This window comes from Alosa pseudoharengus, unplaced genomic scaffold (assembly GCF_046254945.1).
Source record: "Alosa pseudoharengus isolate Yale_2024_CS ecotype anadromous, Long Island Sound unplaced genomic scaffold, YU_APseudo_1.1 YU_APseudo_1.1_scf_48, whole genome shotgun sequence".
Classification (NCBI taxonomy): Eukaryota; Metazoa; Chordata; class Actinopteri; order Clupeiformes; family Clupeidae; genus Alosa; species Alosa pseudoharengus.
In genome coordinates this window covers 144907-163526 of record NW_027468822.1, presented here as the reverse complement: position 1 = coordinate 163526, position 18620 = coordinate 144907, and the positions used below count along the sequence as shown (strand labels likewise).

The 18620-nt window shown below is 47.2% G+C and overlaps 1 long non-coding RNA gene across 1 annotated transcript; it reads right to left on the bottom strand.

The window, feature by feature from the left end:
- Window positions 1-11826: 11826 nt before the first annotated feature.
- On the bottom strand, window positions 11827-18240 carry LOC143103584 (uncharacterized). The gene is made up of 6 exons (XR_012982906.1): window positions 16007-18240; window positions 14575-14641; window positions 13909-14224; window positions 13727-13776; window positions 12761-12863; window positions 11827-12616 (listed from the first exon to the last, which is right to left on the bottom strand). It is a non-coding gene; the product is annotated as an uncharacterized LOC143103584 (long non-coding RNA).
- Window positions 18241-18620: the final 380 nt, after the last annotated feature.

Here is an 18620-nt window from a genome sequence, read left to right as displayed (position 1 = left end):
CGTCTCGCTGTGACCTTGCGTCGCGGAGCTAGGAGGTTTGCTAGGGCCGGAATCATATACGAACCCGCAGGTATACCATGGGTTTGAGATTTTTTCGGCTCTGCTTAAGGCTTTAACCCTTGCGAGGTTAGCTTAAGTGGGGCACAGTGCACCAGTACTTATCGGTGCTTAAGCCTGGTTGTCCGTGGGGGGGTGGTACCCAGAGGGGGGGGGGGTGTTTGCCACTTTGTGTTGCGGGCTTAGCATAGAGGGTGTTAGCTAGTTTGATTAGCGTGTTTAATTTGGGTTAAGTTTAGGAGTAGGATACAGGGTAATGCTCCCAGGCTCACACACACGCGCGCAGGGGACAGAGAGGAGTCTTTGGAGCCTCTGTGAGCAGCAGCAGCCTGTGTGAGAACATGCACTGTCTCCTAGGCCTCTCTGTGCCTCTCCAAGCGTCAGGGGTCAAACCAGAGGTCAAGCTGTTGCGGGCTTAGCATAGAGGGTGTTAGCTAGTTTGATTAGCGTGTTTAATTTGGGTTAAGTTTAGGAGTAGGATACAGGGTAATGCTCCCAGGCTCACAGACACGCGCGCAGGGGACAGAGAGGAGTCTTTGGAGCCTCTGTGAGCAGCTGCAGCCTGTGTGAGCAACAGGCCCCTCTCTCTGTCCCTCTCTATCACCTGCGCGCGCGTGTGTGCGTGTGTGTGGCTGTGCCTGCTGTGGGGGGTCTAGCGCAGCTCTCTGTGTCTCTCCCTGCTCCTAGGCCCAAGTTGAGCCCGTCTGAGCACAAGCACTCATCCCCAGGCCTCTCCCGGCCCGACCCATCACAGTAGCTAGTAGGCCTCTCACAAGGCCTTAGCTTAAGCTAATGTGTGTGTGTTTGGGGGGGAGGGGGGGGGGGGCGCTCAGGATTGGGTGAGATTCTAGATTAATTTTGACGCTCCGGACGCAATGCCGCCATCCCCGTCTCGCTGTGACCTTGCGTCGCGGAGATAGGCGGTTGCTAGGGCCAGAATCGTATGTGAATCCGCAGCTAGCGTGCACCAGTCCCTGACTATGATAGGGGGTAATAGCCTCAAGTGCACCGGGGTGCAGTTGGTTTTTTGGCCACAAGTCGTGCAGCGTTGGTGTTAGACTGGCGGCACCCCCATGCACCCCCATGTTTTCTGACGCTCCGGACGCAATGGCGCCACTCCCGTCTCGCTGTGACCTTGCGTCGCGGAGATAGGCGGTTGGCTAGGGCCAGAATCGTATGTGAATCCGCAGCTAGCGTGACATGTTCATCACATACGACTCCCGAGTTAGCGGGTTTTCACTCTTGGCCCCTTAGTGGCAGTATGGGAGAATGACAGTCTGTTCCATTTTTCATCACATACGACTCCCGAGATAGCGCGTATTCACTCTTGGCCCCTTAGTGGCAGTATGGGAGAATGACAGTCTGTTACATGTTCATCACATACGGCTCTTGAGTTAGCGCTTGGAGGTTTGCTAGGGCCGGAATCATATACGAACCCGCAGGTATACCATGGGTTTGAGATTTTTTCGGCTCTGCTTAAGGCTTTAACCCTTGCGAGGTTAGCTTAAGTGGGGCACAGTGCACCAGTACTTATCGGTGCTTAAGCCTGGTTGTCCGTGGGGGGGGTGGTACCCAGAGGGGGGGGGTGTTTGCCACTTTGTGTTGCGGGCTTAGCATAGAGGGTGTTAGCTAGTTTGATTAGCGTGTTTAATTTGGGTTAAGTTTAGGAGTAGGATACAGGGTAATGCTCCCAGGCTCACACACACGCGCGCAGGGGACAGAGAGGAGTCTTTGGAGCCTCTGTGAGCAGCAGCAGCCTGTGTGAGAACATGCACTGTCTCCTAGGCCTCTCTGTGCCTCTCCAAGCGTCAGGGGTCAAACCAGAGGTCAAGCTGTTGCGGGCTTAGCATAGAGGGTGTTAGCTAGTTTGATTAGCGTGTTTAATTTGGGTTAAGTTTAGGAGTAGGATACAGGGTAATGCTCCCAGGCTCACACACACACGCGCAGGGGACAGAGAGGAGTCTTTGGAGCCTCTGTGAGCAGCTGCAGCCTGTGTGAGCAACAGGCCCCTCTCTCTGTCCCTCTCTATCACCTGCGCGCGCGTGTGTGCGTGTGTGTGGCTGTGCCTGCTGTGGGGGGTCTAGCGCAGCTCTCTGTGTCTCTCCCTGCTCCTAGGCCCAAGTTGAGCCCGTCTGAGCACAAGCACTCATCCCCAGGCCTCTCCCGGCCCGTCCCATCACAGTAGCTAGTAGGCCTCTCACAAGGCCTTAGCTTAAGCTAATGTGTGTGTGTTTGGGGGGGAGGGGGGGGGGGGCGCTCAGGATTGGGTGAGATTCTAGATTAATTTTGACGCTCCGGACGCAATGCCGCCATCCCCGTCTCGCTGTGACCTTGCGTCGCGGAGCTAGGAGGTTTGCTAGGGCCGGAATCATATACGAACCCGCAGGTATACCATGGGTTTGAGATTTTTTCGGCTCTGCTTAAGGCTTTAACCCTTGCGAGGTTAGCTTAAGTGGGGCACAGTGCACCAGTACTTATCGGTGCTTAAGCCTGGTTGTCCGTGGGGGGGTGGTACCCAGAGGGGGGGGGTGTTTGCCACTTTGTGTTGCGGGCTTAGCATAGAGGGTGTTAGCTAGTTTGATTAGCGTGTTTAATTTGGGTTAAGTTTAGGAGTAGGATACAGGGTAATGCTCCCAGGCTCACACACACGCGCGCAGGGGACAGAGAGGAGTCTTTGGAGCCTCTGTGAGCAGCAGCTGCCTGTGTGAGAACATGCACTGTCTCCTAGGCCTCTCTGTGCCTCTCCAAGCGTCAGGGGTCAAACCAGAGGTCAAGCTGTTGCGGGCTTAGCATAGAGGGTGTTAGCTAGTTTGATTAGTGTGTTTAATTTGGGTTAAGTTTAGGAGTAGGATACAGGGTAATGCTCCCAGGCTCACACACACGCGCGCAGGGGACAGAGAGGAGTCTTTGGAGCCTCTGTGAGCAGCTGCAGCCGTTGTGAGCAACAGGCCCCTCTCTCTGTCCCTCTCTATCACCTGCGCGCGCGTGTGTGCGTGTGTGTGGCTGTGCCTGCTGTGGGGGGTCTAGCGCAGCTCTCTGTGTCTCTCCCTGCTCCTAGGCCCAAGTTGAGCCCGTCTGAGCACAAGCACTCATCCCCAGGCCTCTCCCGGCCCGTCCCATCACAGTAGCTAGTAGGCCTCTCACAAGGCCTTAGCTTAAGCTAATGTGTGTGTGTTTGGGGGGGAGGGGGGGGGGCGCTCAGGATTGGGTGAGATTCTAGATTAATTTTGACGCTCCGGACGCAATGCCGCCATCCCCGTCTCGCTGTGACCTTGCGTCGCGGAGCTAGGAGGTTTGCTAGGGCCGGAATCATATACGAACCCGCAGGTATACCATGGGTTTGAGATTTTTTCGGCTCTGCTTAAGGCTTTAACCCTTGCGAGGTTAGCTTAAGTGGGGCACAGTGCACCAGTACTTATCGGTGCTTAAGCCTGGTTGTCCGTGGGGGGGTGGTACCCAGAGGGGGGGGGGGGTGTTTGCCACTTTGTGTTGCGGGCTTAGCATAGAGGGTGTTAGCTAGTTTGATTAGCGTGTTTAATTTGGGTTAAGTTTAGGAGTAGGATACAGGGTAATGCTCCCAGGCTCACACACACGCGCGCAGGGGACAGAGAGGAGTCTTTGGAGCCTCTGTGAGCAGCAGCAGCCTGTGTGAGAACATGCACTGTCTCCTAGGCCTCTCTGTGCCTCTCCAAGCGTCAGGGGTCAAACCAGAGGTCAAGCTGTAGCTAGTAGGCCTCTGACAAGGCCTCGGCCTAAGTTGGGGCCTCTGTGAGTAGCTGCAGGCTGTGTGAGCACAAGCACTCTTCCCCAAGCCTCTCCAAGCATCAGGGGTCAAGTCAGAGGTCAGCAGTAGCTAGTAGGCCTCTCACAAGGCCTCAGTCTAAGTTGGGGCCTCTGTGAGCAGCTGGGGCCTGTGGGTGGGTGTGTGTGTGTGTAGGGGTGCTGCAGTGGGTCTAGCACAGCTCTCTGTGTCTCCCCAAGCATCTAGGCCCAAGGTGGGGCCTCTCTGAGCAGCTGGAGCCTCTCTGAGCAACAGGCCCCTCTCTCTGTCCCTCTCTATCACCTGCGCGCGCGTGTGTGCGTGTGTGTGGCTGTGCCTGCTGTGGGGGGTCTAGCGCAGCTCTCTGTGTCTCTCCCTGCTCCTAGGCCCAAGTTGAGCCCGTCTGAGCACAAGCACTCATCCCCAGGCCTCTCCCGGCCCGACCCATCACAGTAGCTAGTAGGCCTCTCACAAGGCCTTAGCTTAAGCTAATGTGTGTGTGTTTGGGGGGGAGGGGGGGGGGGCGCTCAGGATTGGGTGAGATTCTAGATTAATTTTGACGCTCCGGACGCAATGCCGCCATCCCCGTCTCGCTGTGACCTTGCGTCGCGGAGCTAGGAGGTTTGCTAGGGCCGGAATCATATACGAACCCGCAGGTATACCATGGGTTTGAGATTTTTTCGGCTCTGCTTAAGGCTTTAACCCTTGCGAGGTTAGCTTAAGTGGGGCACAGTGCACCAGTACTTATCGGTGCTTAAGCCTGGTTGTCCGTGGGGGGGGTGGTACCCAGAGGGGGGGGGTGTTTGCCACTTTGTGTTGCGGGCTTAGCATAGAGGGTGTTAGCTAGTTTGATTAGCGTGTTTAATTTGGGTTAAGTTTAGGAGTAGGATACAGGGTAATGCTCCCAGGCTCACACACACGCGCGCAGGGGACAGAGAGGAGTCTTTGGAGCCTCTGTGAGCAGCAGCAGCCTGTGTGAGAACATGCACTGTCTCCTAGGCCTCTCTGTGCCTCTCCAAGCGTCAGGGGTCAAACCAGAGGTCAAGCTGTTGCGGGCTTAGCATAGAGGGTGTTAGCTAGTTTGATTAGTGTGTTTAATTTGGGTTAAGTTTAGGAGTAGGATACAGGGTAATGCTCCCAGGCTCACAGACACGCGCGCAGGGGACAGAGAGGAGTCTTTGGAGCCTCTGTGAGCAGCTGCAGCCTGTGTGAGCAACAGGCCCCTCTCTCTGTCCCTCTCTATCACCTGCGCGCGCGTGTGTGCGTGTGTGTGGCTGTGCCTGCTGTGGGGGGTCTAGCGCAGCTCTCTGTGTCTCTCCCTGCTCCTAGGCCCAAGTTGAGCCCGTCTGAGCACAAGCACTCATCCCCAGGCCTCTCCCGGCCCGTCCCATCACAGTAGCTAGTAGGCCTCTCACAAGGCCTTAGCTTAAGCTAATGTGTGTGTGTTTGGGGGGGAGGGGGGGGGGGCGCTCAGGATTGGGTGAGATTCTAGATTAATTTTGACGCTCCGGACGCAACGCCGCCATCCCCGTCTCGCTGTGACCTTGCGTCGCGGAGATAGGCGGTTGCTAGGGCCAGAATCGTATGTGAATCCGCAGCTAGCGTGCACCAGTCCCTGACTATGATAGGGGGTAATAGCCACAAGTGCACCGGGGTGCAGTTGGTTTTTTGGCCACAAGTCGTGCAGCGTTGGTGTTAGACTGGCGGCACCCCCATGCACCCCCATGTTTTCTGACGCTCCGGACGCAATGGCGCCACTCCCGTCTCGCTGTGACCTTGCGTCGCGGAGATAGGCGGTTGGCTAGGGCCAGAATCGTATGTGAATCCGCAGCTAGCGTGACATGTTCATCACATACGACTCCCGAGTTAGCGGGTTTTCACTCTTGGCCCCTTAGTGGCAGTATGGGAGAATGACAGTCTGTTCCATTTTTCATCACATACGACTCCCGAGATAGCGCGTATTCACTCTAAGAGTGCAAGTTGGTTTTTTGGCCACAAGTCGTGCAGCGTTGGTGTTAGACTGGCGGCACCCCCATGCACCCCCATGTTTTCTGACGCTCCGGACGCAACGGCGCCACCCCCGTCTCGCTGTGACCTTGCGTCGCGGAGCTAGGCGGTTGGCTAGGGCCAGAATCATATACGAATCCGCAGTTAGCGTGCTTCCACATGCGGGGGGGGGTCGGGATTCACATGTGAGCACCTCCCTAGCGTGACTAGTGTCGCCCTCGTGTGGAAATCAGGCAGCTATGCCTCAGTGTTTTCACTCCTACTATCCCTGACTATGATAGGGGGTAATAGCCACAAGTGCACCGGGGTGCAGTTGGTTTTTTGGCCACAAGTCGTGCAGCGTTGGTGTTAGACTGGCGGCACCCCCATGCACCCCCATGTTTTCTGACGCTCCGGACGCAATGGCGCCACTCCCGTCTCGCTGTGACCTTGCGTCGCGGAAATAGGCGGTTGGCTAGGGCCAGAATCGTATGTGAATCCGCAGCTAGCGTGACATGTTCATCACATACGACTCCCGAGTTAGCGGGTTTTCACTCTTGGCCCCTTAGTGGCAGTATGGGAGAATGACAGTCTGTTCCATTTTTCATCACATACGACTCCCGAGATAGCGCGTATTCACTCTTGGCCCCTTAGTGGCAGTATGGGAGAATGACAGTCTGTTACATGTTCATCACATACGGCTCTTGAGTTAGCGCTTGGAGGTTTGCTAGGGCCGGAATCATATACGAACCCGCAGGTATACCATGGGTTTGAGATTTTTTCGGCTCTGCTTAAGGCTTTAACCCTTGCGAGGTTAGCTTAAGTGGGGCACAGTGCACCAGTACTTATCGGTGCTTAAGCCTGGTTGTCCGTGGGGGGGGGTGGTACCCAGAGGGGGGGGGTGTTTGCCACTTTGTGTTGTGGGCTTAGCATAGAGGGTGTTAGCTAGTTTGATTAGCGTGTTTAATTTGGGTTAAGTTTAGGAGTAGGATACAGGGTAATGCTCCCAGGCTCACACACACGCGCGCAGGGGACAGAGAGGAGTCTTTGGAGCCTCTGTGAGCAGCAGCAGCCTGTGTGAGAACATGCACTGTCTCCTAGGCCTCTCTGTGCCTCTCCAAGCGTCAGGGGTCAAACCAGAGGTCAAGCTGTTGCGGGCTTAGCATAGAGGGTGTTAGCTAGTTTGATTAGTGTGTTTAATTTGGGTTAAGTTTAGGAGTAGGATACAGGGTAATGCTCCCAGGATCACAGACACGCGCGCAGGGGACAGAGAGGAGTCTTTGGAGCCTCTGTGAGCAGCTGCAGCCTGTGTGAGCAACAGGCCCCTCTCTCTGTCCCTCTCTATCACCTGCGCGCGCGTGTGTGCGTGTGTGTGGCTGTGCCTGCTGTGGGGGGTCTAGCGCAGCTCTCTGTGTCTCTCCCTGCTCCTAGGCCCAAGTTGAGCCCGTCTGAGCACAAGCACTCATCCCCAGGCCTCTCCCGGCCCTGCAGGGCAAGCCTCTGAATTCCAGGTAGCCAATTTTAAAAAAAAGCCCTCTGGAAGCTGAAAACGGTGAAAATGGAGCCAATAGCTGTAAACAGAAGAGGCTAAAAATGGTCAAACTGTCTGAAATTCATGCCCGGAGAGGCCACTGGAGGTTGGGGTCGAAAAAATGCTGACAGGGGGTCAAAAAGGGCAAAAACTGTTAAAATAGCTGTTGAAAAAGACTCCAAGCGTCAAACCAGAGGTCAAGCTGTAGCTAGTAGGCCTCTGACAAGGCCTCAGCCTAAGTTGGGGCCTCTGTGAGTATCTGCAGCCCGTGTGAGCACAAGCACTCTTCCCCAAGCCATCACAGTAGCTAGTAGGCCTCTCACAAGGCCTTAGCCTAAGCTAATGTGTGTGTGTGGGGGGGGGGGGGGGGGGGGGGGGGCGCTCAGGATTGGGTGAGATTCTAGATTAATCACCTGGAATCACATTTCTTGAATTTCCCCCGGGGATCGATCAATAAAGTATCTATCTATCTATCTATCTATCTATCTATCTATCTATCTATCTATCATATGAATCGGGGTCTACTGCCAATAGCCAAGGCCCATAGCTTGGAGTTCAGCCCGCTCTCCTTGGTCACAAGAGATGTGTACACCTTCAGCCTAAAACCAGCAGGTTCCCCACGGTTGTCACCCTATTGAAACCCTGTCTCCTGCTTAACCTTCCCTTCCTATTCACGCTGTACATCTGCATACACATATATGAATGTATCTAAACATCTGTGTATTAGTAGGCTACATATTACATATGTATACCTGTACATCTGTACATTGCCTTATAGTAGTACAGCATATTTTGTATATTAACATACTTCAGCTGCACATTGCTCTTTAGTAAATCAATACTTATTCATACCCATCTTTACCCTGCTACTTGCCCTTCTGATTATATGCTAAACTGTATTTCCGTTACTCTGTATTCACACATATTGACAATAAAACTATTAAGAGCACAATTAGGCATCTCATTCCAAGATACGGTGTACAATGAAACACTATATTACCATATAATATTTGACTCATGATTGCAAAAGCCTTTACCATGAAGCACATATGATTACTGGCCACCATGCATATATGGTGTACTCTATCAGATATCATATATGATAGCAGGGTTGTCTTTTAAACTGTGGGTTTGAGCGTCATATGTGACAATCATGTAGTGTGTGTGTGTGTGTGTGTGTGTGTCTGTGTGTGTGTGAGTGAGACGTATCAGAGAGAGAGAGAGAGAGAGAGAGAAAGAGAGAGAGAGAGAGAGAGAGAGAGAGAGAGATCTCCACATGTGTTGCACGGCAGCTCATGTGGTGCACTGTAACAGGTCTGCACATGTGGTTTGCAGATAGCAGATTTAAGCACCAACCACAATTTGTCATTTCACTGCAAGTATTTCAAGTGGTTGCACTGACTGTTGAAAGTTTGTGTAGTGGATTATATCGAGGTTTCACAGATAATGGCAGAAAAACCAGAGGAAACCATCTCTGACAACAAAACACCACAAAACCCTCCAACTGATGACGATGAGGAAATCAGCATTTGGTCTTTCGACGAGGAGGAAATGGATGAGGCGGACTATTCCAAACTAAGTGTACCACTGCCACAAACCTCAACTTTGGATGATGAAGACTCTGATGTTCCCGAAACAAAAGCTCTAAAACAAAAAATGGATAGGATTAAGAAAATCCGAGTGGCACCAATTAAAAAACCAAGCCTTCAACCAAGTCTACCACCCTCTTCAAGCACAGATGACCAGATGGATGTGGACAGTGGATTCTCGGTGAGAATCGTGTTAGTTGTTCCATAACATAATGCTTAAATATCTCTGTTTAGTCAATCTGGATAAGCCACTGGGTAGCTATGTGTGGATGATTGAAATAGTAGCCAATAATGGTCAACAATATGGTTGTAATAGAAGTGATGAGTCCCAGAAAAATGTACAGGATTATCAGATTTTTGGGAGATTCATAAATTCCAAAGTGAAAAATATGATGACATGGAATCTCCACCCAACATTTCCATACAGGTTACAATAGCGACCCCAGCGAGAACTGATGAAGATGTAAGGGCTGCAGGTCCGGCAGAAAGCAGTGGAAGGTGTTGGAGACAAGACGAGACATTAATAAACAAACTCAGTGTACCACTGCCACAAACCTCAACTTTGGATGATGAAGACTCTGATGTTCCCGAAACAAAAGCTCTAAAACAAAAAATGGATAGGATTAAGAAAATCCGACTGGCACCAATTAAAAAATCAAGCCTTCAACCAAGTCTACCACCCTCTTCAAGCACAGATGACCAGATGGATGTGGACAGTGGATTCTCGGTGAGAATCGTGTTAGTTGCTCCATAACATAATGCTTAAATATCTCTGTTTAGTCAGTCTGGATAAGCCACTGGGTAGCTATGTGTGGATGATTGAAATAGTAGCCAATAATGGTCAACAATATGGTTGTAATAGAAGTGATGAGTCCCAGAAAAATTTACAGGATTATCAGATTTTTGGGAGATTCATAAATTCCAAATTGAAAAATATGATGACATGGAATCTCCACCCAACATTTCCATACAGGTTACAATAGCGACCCCAGCGAGAACTGATGAAGATGTAAGGGCTGCAGGTTCGGCTGAAAGCACTGGAAGGTGTTGGAGGCAAGACGAGAAAGCCCTCATTGACCAAGATCCATCAAAGTCACACAGGATTGCCTTTGAAGAGTACAACAAGAATTGCTCACAAAATAATACACCTTCAAGAGGCTTTAATGCATTCAAACGCCAAAGGCAACGCATGATGGCCTTAAAAAAAAACCTTGACGCACATGTTTAATGTCTAAAAATATTTGCTCATTAGTGGTGTTCAATACCTTATTTTCCCACTGAATAATTGAGTGGTAAATAAATAAATATGTTGGCGAAAATAAATATTGTGTGTGCGATTCTTTAAAGAGAACACCTTAAACTATATTATATCAGTTATCATGTAACATGAACTGTAAAGTATTCTGAACAGATAAGAAGTCCAGTAATATTTCATGGTGTATTCTAGTTTAGAAATGTGTAAAAGCATTGTCAGTTTGTCATGACATACAAAAGTGTTGGAACTGTGTCATGTAGTTTGTTGCCACTTTCACTCCAGTCTTAAGTTCTGCAGCCACATGGCAACAAAAAAAATTTCAAAATAGCGATGTAGTTTGCCGCTAAACATGATGTACACGTATGTGTACAGATGGACTTAATCCACTTAGGCTATATTAAACATGTTAATATGTTATCAAAAACGTTCCCAGGAGCAGCAGATGTAATGAAGCTTATAGCTTTTATACTTATCAGGTTCCAGTGAGCTCAAATAGCAAAGAGATATCAACAATACAGATCAAACAAGACAGGGGGTCTTACGAGGTGAATGCATGCAAAATACACATTACAGTGTTGTAGTGGAAATACGGCAATTGGTTAAACATTTGGTAAAAAAAAAAAAAACATTTCGTAAAAAAATCACATAAATAGTTGCTAGACCTTGAATACCCCAATTATGTTTTGATTATTTCACTGATACTTAATTCACTCACATTTGTCAAAAAAATAGAAAATTGTATTCCATTGTATTTCATTTGTAAAGATAATTATGGAAGTTAGAAATTTCCCTTTTTTTTGTTTGTCTGTTTTTATTTTTATTTATATAAAATATGATCAAAGGACATGAAAGTGCCAGTAGTCTAAGAATCACCCGCAATCATTTTAAAAGAATTTCACTGCCAGTTCACCAATATTGCCACAGGGTGGCAGTCTTGCCATTGGTAATACAGGCTGTTGATACTGGGCAGCCCAGATTGTAGTAATCCTCCCACGTGGGGTGTTTACAGGTGCCCTTTTTAACTCCACAAGATGCAGAAAAACGAATTCATGCCTTTATCACTAGCAGGTTAGACTACTGCAATGCACTTTTCACTGGTCTTCCCAAAAAACATCTAAAGAAATTGGCACTCATACAGAACTCTGCGGCTAGACTTTTAACTAAGACCAAGAAGAGAGAACACATCACCCCTGTGTTGGCTGAACTGCACTGGCTCCCTATTTCCTATAGAATTGATTTAAAGGTTATGTTAATTACTTACAAAGCTCTAAATGGCATAGCACCTTTATATATCTCTGAGCTTTTAATATCGTATCAACCACAAAGGAAACTTACATCATCCAATTCTAATCTTTAGAATCATTAGAATTATTATTACAGGCAGAGAGTGTTAGGGTGGTGCGGAGCGGAGCAGGAGCCAATCAGCAACGACGATTGCGAGAGAGTCAACCCCACTGCCGAGAAACAGCCCTAACCCGATATTGAAGCGCTGACTTCACTACCAGGCACCTAGTCTAGATTTTTAAAGGTAGAAAAAAGAGCAGGATATAGCAAGTTTTTTTTTTAATTTAAAACAAAAACAATTAAAACAACTATATAATATTTATTATGAAACACAAACTATATACACAATATTTACAAACAAACACTCACACTCACTCACACACACACACACACACACACACACACACACACACACACACACACACACACACACACACACACACACACACACACTCACACACACACTCACGCACACACAAAGTGTCCGCTCAGGGAGGGGGAGCTGCCCCATCACACACACACAGTGTCCACTCAAGGAGGGGGAGCTGCCTCATCCCTCAGCTCCATTTCTGCCAGCCACTGCTCCACAGTTCTCCCTCTCCCTTCGGCCAGGGAGCAGAAGGTCTCCTTCTTGTAGCGACTGTGGCCAAACTCTCTGGTTCTAGGTTGGCCACAGCGCCTGCAGTTGAAGTGAGTGACCTTCTTCGCTGGCTTGAGGTACTCTCCCAGCTCCCGGGCACGGCGCTCTTTCTCCGCCTGGAGCTTATGCCTCCAGGCGGTGCTCCTTGACACTGTTGGAGCAGTGGAGGCTGCGGCTGTGGCTGTGGAGGAGGTGGCACCAGCCTCTGCGCCGGCGGTGGCGTCAGCGCTGGCACTGGTTGATGGGGCGGCTGCTGAGGAGGAGGAGGAGGCAGTGGAGGAGCTGGCTGTGATGAGGTCATAGAGTTCCGGGGCCAGCGGCTGTCTGATGGTGGCAGCCAGACCAGAGGCGTCGGTGGGCGGGTGGTGCTGGAGGGGCTGGTCTGGCTCCTCAGGCTGCTGCAGCAGAGTGCGTGGGGCAGGCAGGGGCTCCGCAGCAGTCTGGGGAGCGCTGGGCCCCGGAAACCGCAATGGCGATGGTGTCCCTCATCATGGCTTTGCTCCTCTGGTTATGCCTTAAAAAAAACAAATGTAACAAATGCACATTAGTAACCATGACGTCACACACACACACACACACACACACACACACATACATACACGCACACATACACACACAAGCACAGACACAGACACACACGCGCACACACACAACTTACGTGAGTCCTTCACAATGAACTTGGTGAAAGCCCGCGCCTCCTGAGATGGCCGCAAGGTCAGCTCGGAGGTCGCTGGCTCAAAATACAAGTTGGGCTCCATTATCTAGAAAGACAAGAAATAAGAATTTAATCAATAAAGTGCTAATACACATGCACTGTTTACATCCTACTAATAACCCATTACTAAACACAACAATACTGTTCCCATTCAACAACATACATTAAATATCAGGCGTCCTGTTTACACATTTAAACCATATTTACACTTCGAATTTCGACTCCAAACTGTAATACCTACATCTACGAAGTCTAATGAAAATGTATAATTTAAAACAGCTCATGTTGTGGTCATGTTCAGCACTGGCAAGAAAAGCATAAAACAATAACTGTAGCTGGGTTGTAATGAAATGGATGTATTATAAGAGAAGGACAAAAAAGGAGGAAAAACACACACACACACACACACACACACACACACACACACACACACACACACACACACACACACACACACAAAAAAAGTGAAAACGTAGAAAAGTGAAGTTAAAAATGAAACATCTGTGGTGGGCTTTCCAGAGTATGAGAGCGTGGTGGGAAAATCAGTTGATTGACCTGGAGGATTACATACTCCCGGGTCTCTTGGATACTCCTGCCTCATCTGGTGGCAGAGGTCCCAGCATCGTCAGTTGTGAAATCAAGATCTGGTCTTTTTGAGGAACACACAAGAGAACAGGGGTGTCTCTTTCCAGCTTCAAGAAACTTCAAGACCCAACTCTTTAGAGAGCACCTCCTGTCTTAGCACTTACCCTGCATTACCCTCTCCACCCTGTACAGCACTACTTTCTTCTACACACTTCCCTCTATGTAGCTTGATTGTTAATCCTCGTTTGTAAGTCGCTTTGGATAAAAGCATCTGCTAAATGCATACATGTAATGTAATGTAATGTAATGTAATGTAATATTCACCTGTCCAGGACATGGTTCTGTTCCCCAGGGCTACCCGGAACATTGTTCACCTGCAATACAAACAAACAGCGATTTATGTAAATTTCCTAACCCCTAAGCTTGGATCATCTACAGAAACAACAGCAATGAAAACAACAAATACACACACACACACACAAAACAAGTTAAGAAAAAAAACATACCACTTCTTTTTCATTTGTAACGACATCTGCCGTGGAGCGTCCTGGGTTATTGAGCACAAAAATGCCTTTGCTCTCCAATCTCTCAATGAGTGCACGGCAGGGATCTGCGCTGTTCATTAACTCCGCGATCTCACCGTATTCCCAACTTCTGGCCACCTTGGTCCAGTCTTTTTGGGATGTCTTTGCTTGCCTGAGTCGTTCTTTCCGCATTTCCTCCGTGTCTTTTTTCATGCAGACCTTTCTCATATGCGTGGACAAGTTTTCATACGGCTTTTTGCATTTAAGGCAGTAAATGATTTGCCTGTCAGGTCCGTCCCTATAAAAAACATAAATAAACAATGATTTACACACTGTTACAACTGGCTCATGCAGACACGTGCAAACACATGCAGAAACAACGGAAGAGTGGATAGGCCTAAAGAGGTTCATCACAATCCACATACACAGAGTCATGAGATCACTGGGATGTGCAATCCCATTTTTAAAATATCAACCTGCCAGGGACTGCAGATGAAAACTAGTTAGTGACTAAACCTGGTGCATTTACATGTTAAGGTCCTGTTGATTGATGTACACTGTTCCTTTCTTTCTTAAAATACATGCAAATAGACAATTGAGATGTATTATTAAGGAATTAGCAAGTATTCAGCGTTTTCTAATTCTTACATTGTATGCCACTTCAACAGCTGTCGATTTAAGTCAAACAACAAATGCACTTCAAGGCAGGGGTTACCTAGAAATCAAAATGAAAAATGAAGGAAATGACACTGTTATTACATGACACTGTTATAAGCAAACTTTTCACAGAATGAGGTGAATTTAGATAGATAGATAGATAGATAGATAGATAGATAGATATATACTTTATTGATCCCCAGTGGAAATTCAAGGTCTCAGTAGCACACAGACAATACACACACATTCACTAACAGCAGAAAAAGTAATTAAAGTATATAATATAAAAACACAACTAAGCAAGGACAGTAGAAGATAAAGAATATAGTAAATATACTAAAATACAAATTATACTAACTAACACTTTATATAAATCAATTCTAAAAAACAGTATACACATAGTGGTGATTAATCAATCAAGAGGCACTTGCAATGACTGAGGCAGGGACTGAGCCTGTTATTCTCTGTGCATAGTAAGGTAAGGTAAGGTTCTCTGTGTGAGTGAGTGCAATGGTGATAGTGGTCATGGTGATAGTGCAAATGAGTAAGTCCAACAGTGTAACAATGCAGAAATAAAGTCTATATATATATATATATATATCTATATATATATATATATAACTATTTTAAGAAAAGGTATAAGTGTGGCCACAGCTCGGCTGTGGCATGGAGGGAGGGGTTATGCACATGTGCTAATGTGCTATCAGTGAGGCAGAAAGACAGTGGTAAAAGTTGCTAGTGGATTTAGTCACTCACTTTCTGTGTGTCTGCCACTGTCCCCAGCAACAAAAGAGGTGTGTCTTAAAGTGTGTGTGTGTGTCTGTGTGTGTGTGTCGCACCCCCGCGATCTCCTCCTTTTGTGATCTCCACTGGTATTATACTACCCCTCCCCCAAATAGGTCAATGGGACCAGTAAAAATAGAGCTGCACAGTCCCGAAATGATATGTTGTATGCTTATGAGTTATGCCGTAGCTGGTTAGCCTAAGACATGCTGTAAAACTCTTTAGATACGGATTTTTCCAAACGTCAATGGGACAAATGAATGGGAAGCTTACATCCGGCACCTAACCGCGTTTTGGCTGTGGGCGGGACTGTGCAGCTCTATTGGTTTCTTGCTTCCTACAAATCTCTGACAACATATTCAATCTTACATTCTATCTGAAAGTGGTTAGCAAATGAACGAGGATTTTGGTTTTATCTGCGGATTTATTTTTGCATTATTTTGAATATGACTAGCTCCAGTCTCAACAGCACGTTCCACACGCATCTCATTCTCAGTTCGAAAAACCTCTCCGCTTTCTCTCACTCCATCCCTGCGCACGGGGCTCTCTTAAAAGTGACCCCAAAGACTTTGTTTACAGGCCTTAACATCACTGCACTGACAAACTTTATCATCAACAAATCAAGTTTCCATGGGCTTACCTTTAGCTGATTCCTTTGCTGCTGATAATTCTTCGTTGCTGTCTGTAAGCTACGTCTTCTCAGTTAAAGACGGGGGTGTGTGTGCCTGTTTTAAGGGCGGGCTGACGTCATGTTTTGGAGGTCGCGCTCTGCAATGATAGGCCGAGACAAGGATAGCCTAAAAGACTGCTCTATGGCAATACTGCTCCCCTATGGCGATATTGGTGAGCAGATTAAACATCCATACTTGCGTCAAGTAGGCTAAATTATTGTAAACCTTGATATGTTCAGGGGGAGGATAGTAGTATAAGGATTCACGTACAAACGAGTTCGAACTGAAAAGCGTGTTTATTCACCAGCCACAACGCCAAATCTAACTTTCCCTCTTCTTCCTTGCCACTTCCTCTCTCCATGCTAAGCATTCTGGGCCTTGTAGTTCTGGCCAGGTATTACAGTTCTTACATTATCTAAGATACTTTCCTACAAAGCCACTTCCCATGACATACCTTGCGACTGTCTCAAAGCCATCATTGCCCTTAACAATGTGGACTATCCTATCCACACACCCATTGTTACTGTATAACACAATGTGTTAACCTAAACTTTAACATTTCTAGTCTGCCACATATTGGTAACTGTAGGCTACATCATCTGCTTGACGCCAGGCAGTTTCAGCCTGCATGCCTGAATCTTGAATTTCCCCTAGGGATCAATAAAGTATCTATCTATCTATCTATCTATCTATCTATCTATCTATCTATCAGTGTTGCGCGGGTTTGGCCACAAGCGGCCCGCGGTCGCCCGATATTTTAATCAACCCGACAGCAACTCGGACCGCGAATATTAATTAGGACAAAATTATACCCGACCCGCGATCCGACCCGCTTATTTACAAAATGTGTGCTTTTGGTTATAGCCTGCATGCAGTGTGACAGTAGGCCATTTCTGTAAAACAAACTAATTTCTTTGCGAAACTTTATGCGGTAGAACTGCACGCAGTATGCAGGACATAATGTTTGCGCAGGAGAGAGAATGAGAATAAGAGCGCAAGCACGCACGCAACCACCAAGGATTAGAACACTATACGATTTGAAGGCCATGGACATAGGCCTACATCTTTCTTTTGAAAACAGAAATGGTGAGGCAAGGTATAGGCAAGAGAGATACGTTGCTGGTCAAAACGTTAGCGTAAGAACTGGTTTATAATGCTGAATGAAGCACAAAGCACATTTACTAAAGCACATCCACTGTTTAAAGTCACAAACACAACGAACTAAGGTAACTTTTATGCATGCGCGAACCTATAGCCTACCGGTAGGTATGGCTGTGTAGTCTGTGCCTGCCATAACATTTATTCCTGCAGGCTGCCCGTTTTGGCTGTCATACTTTTAAATGGCTTCGCAAGAAGTAGGCCTACATAGACCATAACTTGTACTACTGTCATCTTCTAAGAACTTTTCCCAATATTTCCCATAGCTTAGGCCCTATCGCTTTTCCTGAAGGGGTGTCTTTATTATTTTAACTCGCGTCTTCAGCTTCTTTACTTAGGCTACTTTACTGTATTGATGCTTTACTGTATTGATGCTAGCCTTCTTCTGATATTTTAAGTAGGCCTATTTGTAGAAAATATATATTTAATTAATTTTAACTGACCCGCCCGCAAATTACCCGAATATCATTAAAATATTTTGTTTATGACTCATAACCGCGGGTGACTGCGGTCATCCGCGGGCCGCTTAATTTCGGGCAGACCGCGCAATACTGCTATCTATCTATCTATCTATCTATTCACCTTGGTTTTTCTCGCGAATCGTTAGTAATAGTCTACCATTACAAACAATGTTTCTTTATCATTTTCCCTTTGATGTCAGATTTTTAGCATGATAAATGCAAATGACTAAAGTTATCACTGAATTATCCTCCACGATTAGTCCTGCATGGTAATTCAAACATGTAGGTTTTTATTCACATAGTTCCTAGGCTGTTGCTTTTTTGTATCCAGTAGGCTAACCTAGTATGTGGCAGTCCAGGATAAGCCTATACAGATTGACAGGTTTGCAGCAACATGCTTTATTTTTTTAAATTACAAAAACGATAGGTAACACAGTGCGTCGATGTCTGGTGGCATTTTGAGTTCGTTCGCTGTATTCTCGCATGAGATCTAGTGTCTGTCGATGTTTCTCAAAAGTGGAGGGAATGTCAGTCAGTGATGCCAACTCCTCAGTAAAGCAAGCAGCAGTCAATACGTCATCACGTATTTGCGTATTAAATTGAATGGCGCTAGAGGATGAGAAGCCTGGGAGAGAAGAGGCTACTGTCTATGGAGAGAACGTGGGTATCATCATGGCTAAAAATGAAGTGAATGAATGAAGTGTTTTGGTTCTTGGTTTGGTTTCTTTACATTTAAATCAATTTTGTTCTGCATGTTTAAATATCATTAGTATAGTATAGTATTAGTATCATTTTTGATCAAAAGACTGTCTATAGAGCGCGAGGCTCCCCAAAAACGCTAAGAATGTGATTGTTGCAATGCTAAATCCTTCCTAGCAACATTGCACAACATGTACTAGTTGGAACATAAAAAAAAGTTGTGGTAGGCTATGTTGCTTTACGTCTTTTACGAAGAAGACAACAA